Genomic DNA, 7,178 nt, shown 5'->3' with positions numbered 1-7,178 from the left:
GGGGGGGGGGGGGAGAAACTAGCCCTGACATTTTTTGCTCCCATCAAACAATCATAACCCTATAGAGTATTGTACCAACCTTGTTCTGAAAACAACTCATTCTCTTTCCAAAAGCCATCTATGAAACACCAGCGCCCGGGAATTGACGGGAGGTTCAAAACCTCTACATGTTGTACTCCCCTCTGAGTTTTCAACACTTGTGCTTCAGCCCAAAGCGTTGATTCCATTTCCGCCAATTTGAGTGTTTCCCGGGGATCAATGTCAAGATTACTAAAAACCTTGTTATTCCTTCCTTTCCAAATGTACCATAGAATCCATGCAAATTGGTGATCATCCATTTTAGGGTGAATTATCCAGAATAGATGATCAATATTTGTGAAGAGGGACCCAATGGGAAAAATATTTTGATTCAATGGTATCTTTGAGAGGGCCCAAATATGACGAGCTGAAAAGCATTAAAAAAACACATGATTTATCGATTCCTCTGAAGTTCCTCATCTAGCACAACATATATCCCCTTGTAGTCCTCGCGCTTGCACATTTTTTTAACTGCTATACATCCTGACACCAGTTGCCACAAGAAATGTTGAATTTTTGGTGGGCACCTAACTTTCGAACAGAACACTTTCAAGATATCAATTGTGGGTCCAAACACTGATGTTTGTTTTTCCCTATCTGGATAGACCCGTTCTACTTGGTAGGCAGATTTAACCGTGTATTTTCCATTATTGGTAACATACAATCCATCCCTATCTCCCATATGAGTCATGCTCAGAGGTATGCTTTCTATTATTTTTGCATCATGGGGTTCCACTAAAGCCTGAATTGCCTGTGAATTCCAAGTTCGCGAAGCTGAATCAATGAGATAATCAACTGTAAGGTCAGGGTAACTGTTATGATGATTTTTATTTGCTGGTCTCGGGCGAGTGGCTGGGAGCCAGGGGTCGTTCCATACAGAGATAGAAGATCCTGATCCCACTATTTTAATTAGTCTTTCGCTAACCAGAGATCTAACAAAAACAATACTCCGCCAGCCATACGACGGAGAATATGATCGAATCGGTTCCAGAGGTGATGCATTCCTGAAGTACCATCCTTTAAAAACTCGTGAAAATAAGGTATTTGGTTTCAAAATCAGTCGCCATAATTACTTACCAAGCATCTCCGTGTTAAAATCTGTTAGGTCTTTAAAGTCTAATCCTCCTTTATCCTTATTTAAACATAATTTGTCTTATGATTTCCAGTGAGTACCACCTGGGCTCCACAAGAATTGTGCTACAACACTTGTCAGTTTCTTTGTGGTTGCTTTGGGTAAACGGTGGCAATACATCACATGATTTGGTAAAGGTGTAACCACTGATTTGATAATCACTTCTTTTCCTCTTTTAGTAAAAAACTTAAATGTCCAGCCATTAATCTTGTTATTCAAGCGATCCTGAATAAATCCAAAGACTTGTATCTTAGATCCTCTGAGATTTTCTAGCAGTTTCAAATAAGATCTCATTCTTCCTAAATTCTGAATACCCAAGATATCTCTCAGTTTTTGACGGTTAGATTCTTCGATCTTATGTCCAAATTGAATCGAATATTTATGAAATTTTATTAGACTTTGAATGTCTTTGGGGTTTATGAATCCTTTCAACAAGTATAATTAATCCCAAAGCATAGCGTAGGCTGCGGACGAGGTCAATAAGGTCGAGTATCTGAGCATAAAAGTCAATCCCGTTTACACAGTGTATATTGCTCCCAGCCGTTTTGATCCTACTCATTATTTAGACATGACCAAATCCAGGTATGTATCCTAATCTACTTCTACTGGTTGACTGGTTGAGATACATGAAACTATAAAGAAAAAAGAAATCAGACGTTTCATCAGGTCTTCCAAAGTGCCTTTAAAAGTAAACAGCTTCGGAAAGTGATGTAGTTTAGATCATGATATTTATGTAATTCTGTGAAAGTGTTTTTTTTTTGTAATTATAACATTTTTTATAGAAAAAAATACATTCTGAAAAAATATTCACTGAAGAAACAGAGAAGAAATAAATATATTTATGGTGATGCAATCTACCATTTCCTTTTATATATATATATATATATATATATACTTTGATTGACCCGTCGGAAGGGTGTGATATATTTTATCTGTGTGTAGATATTATAAACATTCATCAGTTTTGCTATTATGAAAATGGTTTTGTACCCCTCATATGTAGTGTGCCTTAATGTTTCTCGCTAAATATTTTATAATTAAATCGTTGTAACAATGTTAAAAAAGAGTTATGTTTGGGTTCATCCCTAGGATGAACCTCTAGGTCTACCAATCAATAGAATTGTGTTATTTTATATTCGATATTTTTTTAAAAAAGAAAAAAATATTGTCAAGTTATATTATGTTTTTAAAATAAAAAAGTAAAAAATTTAAAATTAAAAATTAAAAATAGTAATAATTACAAAAAAGATATATTTTTTAAAAAATATTTTAAACGTCGTCAGCAAAACACTACCCTAAATCCTAATCCCTAAACCTTAAACCCTTACGTAAACCCTAAACCTTTGGATAAATTCTAAACTCTAAATAAAAAACACTAAACACTAAAACACTAAACCCTAAACCTTAAACCCTAAACCCTAAATCCTAAATTTGAGTGTTTTAGTGTTTAGTGTTTTTGATTTAGAGTTTAGGATTTATCCAATGGCTTAGGGTTTAGGTATTAGGATTTAGGGTTTAATGTATTGTCGACGACGTTAAAAATATTTTTTTTAAATCTTTCTTTTTTCTATTACTACTATTTTTTATTTATTTTTTTTACCGTTTCATTTTTAAAATAATATAACTTAACAATATTTTGTTTCCTTTTTAAATAGATATCGAATATGAAATAGCACAATTCTATTGGTTGTTAGGTTCACCCTAGGGGGTGAACCCAATAATAAGTCGTTAAAAATGAGTTATTCTTGGGTTCACCAACCAATAGAATTTCATTATTTCAAATTCGATATCTTTTAAAAAAGGAAACAAAATATTATCAAATTATATTATATTTTTAAAATAAAAAATAAAAAAATAGTAGTTACAGAAAAAATAATTTTTAAAAAATATATTTTTAACGTCGTTATCAAAACACTAAATCCTAAATTCTAATCCCTAAACCATAAATCCTAAATCCTAAACCGTTGGATAAACCCTAAACCCTTAGATTAATCATAAACTCTAAATAAAAAACACTAAACACTAAAACCCTAAACTCTAAATCCTAAACCCTAAACCTTTGAGTGTTTTAGTGTTTAGTGTTTTTGATTTAGAGTTTAAGATTTATCCAAGGGTTTAGGGTTTACCCAAGGGTTTAGGGTTTAGGATTTAGGATTTAAGGATTAAGATTTAGGGTTTAGTGTTTTGTTTGTTAAAAAATATGTTTTTGTAATTGTTACTATTTTTTATTTATTTCTTTTTACTTTTTTATTTAAAAAATATAGTATAACTTGACAATATTTTGTTTCTTTTATAAAAGATTTCGAATATGAAATAACACAATCCTATTGTTTGGTGAATCGAACCTAAGAATAAGTGGTTAAAAAAAAGGATTTAAATTAAAATTCGTGTACATTTGTTGGTTTGGCACTGCTTTATTGATCTTCTTATTCTTTATTATGTTTTCTTTTTAAAAAGTTTTATCGACATGTCTCGAATGATTTTTTTGTTCTTTAATTTCTTCTATCTCTTTGTTTCTTGTGTTTATGATTCACCGGATGATCCATAAAGCTTGGGACATCCTCTATTGATACAAACTTTTAGAAGTTCCACACTTTGTATGAATGTCTTATTTTCCTATTTCACATACGAAATTAACCGACTTGTCTTAGTGCAAGTATCTTGAAGTTGGGCTTTGGAGTGAGCTGGTGCGTAACAAAATTAAAATTGAGGCCCTTTAATAATCTCCACATGACCCAACTTTAACCTTCTCTTATTTTCTCGGTTCACCAAGAATCAAACAAAAGCCCCCTTTCGTCTTCTTCTCCACACCGACGAACTCCATCAACTCCATCATCGTTAACCTCCAAGTTTATCCTTGCATTGAATCCCATTGCCACTGCTTTGTCTGAATAGAACCCCAAAGCTTCTTGACTCGAATAAACTCTTGTTTGTTCTGTTGCGATGACAATCTCATCGACTCAGTCGAGATTCTGTTGTTGTGTCTTTAGGATCCCTGATTTACTGAATGGTCAAAAATAACTTGATCCCATGCGCCTCCGGTCGCCATATTGTACTCCTCCGATGAATTTATCTTCGCGTAAATCACCTCCATCTTCGATTTAGTCAGCTTGAGAGAGATTCATTACTCGCACTCATACCTCCTTACCCGATTAAAGCTTATTCTTTGACTCACATGTTAATCCTGACATGTAAATTCCCGTCAACTTATGTAGAAGAATCAATCTGTAGTTAATGAGATGTATTCCAAATATTCATGTCTGATTTCACTAAGGTCGTGTTTTCAATTTTGCTGCATACGTGATGGAGTTTAACATTTGTAATAATATAATGCATTTACTTAATTTGTATTAGATTATTTATTTTCTGTGACGTGCATGTGCGAGTAAATTAGGTTGACCAAATCCATGATTGTTTGGTGATCCTATAATGAGGTGGTGTAATGAGGCTGGACGGTGTTAAGCTAATGACGCATTTCTGTTCGCGTCACAGCACCACTTGGTCAATCACGGCCGTCTTCCGGTGAAGAATTTCTAAGTTTTATTTACACCTTCCGTGTCCTTGCGTTATGTATATCATATATGTCAATCCATTTTTTCAATGATAAGAGTGAATATGTTTGTATTCAACAAACTCTCTTTTTTACAGTGAGCTTGTGGCGTGGATATTTGTTTAAGCTGCTGGTTTTAATTTTTAAATATTATTTTGTTAGGTTACACCTGATATCAAATTTCAACGGGAATAGACGACACTAAACCTCGTGAACGATGCTCTCACCACTCACCACTGAGTGAGAAGACTTGTGTTCTTGGTTTAAAAAAAGGAGACCCACTGAGGAAACTTGTAAAACTCAAAGATGGGTTCATTGATGGAGTCAAAAAGGAGCTCATGGTCAGCAGAACAAAGCTGAGTATGATAAAATGGTATATTGATGAAAAAGCCGGTTTGAGAACCTGGTTAGAGAATTCTGTTTTCAAGTACAGTTATTCCTAGCTTGAGGCATCCAAAACCACTTTAATACACTTACACACTGTTTCTTTTTCATTCATAGGATCATCTTTTTCTTCAAATTGGTTACAGAGAGCCTGTCCCTTTGCTTCACCTGATTTTTGTTGGAGAAGAGTCAATGTCAGCTAATAACTAATTGAAGAGTTCTAAATCCTAAGTTCAGTAGTAAGTATAGTTTTAAGAAAGAAAAAACACTCATACCTCTTGCAACATCTAGTATCATAACTGCAAAACGTGACACTACTTCAAAAGATAGTGGCTTTTACTTTAAGGTTGCAATCTGATCTATTTTGACATTTTCCATCTCTGACTCTTCTATGTTATCGCTGATGTAGATGGTAGCCATCAGAAAGTTGAGACACCAAGTTATAGAGAAGGGTAATTATTAGTCTATTTACCTTAAGTTCAAAACCTTGATGCATCTTACGTTTTTGGGAGATTTCTCCTTTGCCTGAGTATTTTGTTACCATTTTTTTGTTTATCCATCTTTGAAATTTTCAACAACTAAGTGAGAAAAGACCTGAGTGGCGAGCAAATGAGCTTAGTCCAGCACAATGATGACACGATTTTGAAACTCAAAAATGCAGCCATCGAACGCTCCAAGTTTGTTGATTCTGCAGTCATTGGAAAATACAGTATTTAGAGAAGAGAAAATGAGTAATATCATATATATACAATTTTACACACGGTCTGTTGGAGACAATAAGAACCATCAATTCGAAAATCAAATATCAAACAGACAGCCAAAAAAAACATTAATAAGACCTTTGCGTATCATCACAGCTGAGAAAGGACAAAAGTAGTATTCGTTGAAACTCCATGTATTCATATGGAAGACGAACGGAAGACAGGACCACCATCGGACCTCGAACTGCCATCGCCGGAGCCCCTTCAGTCTTGTCGGTGAAGATCGCCATCGACAGAGTCTCTCTCTCTCTCTTGTTCTTTCGCCAATTGAACAGTAAAATGAAAGGTTTGTTGCCGGTTCCTTTTTCCCGCAGGTCAAATCAAGTCCAATCTGCAAATGGCCCAATACCGCACGGGTCCTTCCCACGAGGCCCGTTTCTTTTTAGGTTTAAAAAATGATGGCCAAACCTCCCCGCTACAGTTCTTATCACTACAAGAAAAATAATCTCATTTTTGACAGATATTTCCGTCAAAATCATCATTCCCCATGAATACCCAACGAAACGTATCGTCGATTCTATTTCAGTCGGAAATACTTTTTGTTGAGAATTGGTCAGTAGTTTCCAATGGATTTTTTTTTTTTGTAAACTAAGTTTCTAATGGATTCCCGAAAATAATCGGAAATTATCTGTGGGGAATCCGTCAAAAACATTTCCGAAAAAATTCCAACTAAATAATTTCAACGGATTCCGTCGGAAAGTTTTTTTAAAAATAACCAAAAGAATAAAATAAATAAAACGTTTTAAATTTTAAATTTTAAATTACATAGAATACAAATTTTCTTAAAAAATACCAATATATAAATAAATTATAAAAAGGTTTCTTTTAAAAACACTATAATCTATATCCTTTATCTAACAAATTCAAACAAAAAATCATAAATTAACAAATTATAAACTAACAAATTTATAAAATATTTTTAATTATACCATAATATATATATATATATATATATATATATAAATAAAAGTTATAAATTATGAAAATCGTTTTAGATAAAGAAATGTCTTGGAAATTGAATAAATTACATGTTTTGTAAAATATTATTTATAATTAAAAGTATTTCTAAAATATGAAATATGAGAAAAAAATTTGTAAACTAAAAGCATTTATAAAACGTTGATAAGTTTGTACAATTATAATAAATGTTTTGAAAAATGTTTTTAAAATAACAAAATTACGTTAAATTCAAAATATATTTTATAAATATTTTTGAATATTATACCAACACAAAAATCCTTTAACTAACAAATCCTAAAATTAACATCAAAAT

The 7,178-nt window shown here is 32.8% G+C and overlaps 1 long non-coding RNA gene across 1 annotated transcript; it reads right to left on the bottom strand.

The window, feature by feature from the left end:
- Positions 1 to 5,123: 5,123 nt before the first annotated feature.
- On the bottom strand, positions 5,124 to 6,177 carry LOC106315982. Its single transcript, XR_001264693.1, has 3 exons — positions 5,984 to 6,177; positions 5,420 to 5,832; positions 5,124 to 5,312 (listed from the first exon to the last, which is right to left on the bottom strand). It is a non-coding gene; the product is annotated as an uncharacterized LOC106315982 (long non-coding RNA).
- Between the last annotated feature and the right edge of the window lie 1,001 nt (positions 6,178 to 7,178).

Source organism: Brassica oleracea, chromosome C9 (genome assembly GCF_000695525.1).
Source record: "Brassica oleracea var. oleracea cultivar TO1000 chromosome C9, BOL, whole genome shotgun sequence".
Classification (NCBI taxonomy): domain Eukaryota; kingdom Viridiplantae; phylum Streptophyta; class Magnoliopsida; order Brassicales; family Brassicaceae; genus Brassica; species Brassica oleracea.
Note: the sequence above shows the minus strand (reverse complement) of the source record. Positions and strands in the feature narration are given on the sequence as shown.